The following is a 563-nucleotide window of genomic DNA, read 5'->3' on the forward strand; positions in this document are numbered from 1 at the left end:
TTCCACATTTTTATAGCCTCTGCACTTGGCAAAATATTCTTCCCAAATGGCCTCACGTGTGCTCCCTGTCCTCACACCTTTTTAAGCTAGGCAACGCTGAGTCATACCTGAGTGGAGGCCGACGCCCCTTTGGAGGCAACTCCAGCCATAAAAAGTCCTGCTTGGAGCTGGTTTTAGTCACAGAGGGCCAAGAAATGGGTTCTGAATGAGGTGCCCCTGCACCTCTGCAGAGCCTGCTGCTGGCCTCCGGGATCTAACTGGGCTCTGATTCACCGTTCCCAACCCCACGTCCAGGTAAGTGTGCCCAGCTGTTGTCTGTGCTTCCACCTCAAGATCTGAGTCTCCACTCCTCAGAACCCAGCAGGTTCCGCCTGACAAGGACCTGCAGTCCTCAGCCAGCTGCCACACCCTTGCCAAGGTGTGACTTGGAGTCCTGCAGCCACCTTCGCAGATGTGAAAATTAGCTCCTACTTTCAGCCAAAGTGTTTGGAAAGAAAAGCTTGATCTTTAGCTTTGACCTGGTATTTAAAAAAACCCTTCAAGGGGAACAACACACACCGGGG

This window comes from Colobus angolensis, unplaced genomic scaffold, assembly GCF_000951035.1.
Source record: "Colobus angolensis palliatus isolate OR3802 unplaced genomic scaffold, Cang.pa_1.0 Scaffold242, whole genome shotgun sequence".
Taxonomy (NCBI): domain Eukaryota; kingdom Metazoa; phylum Chordata; class Mammalia; order Primates; family Cercopithecidae; genus Colobus; species Colobus angolensis.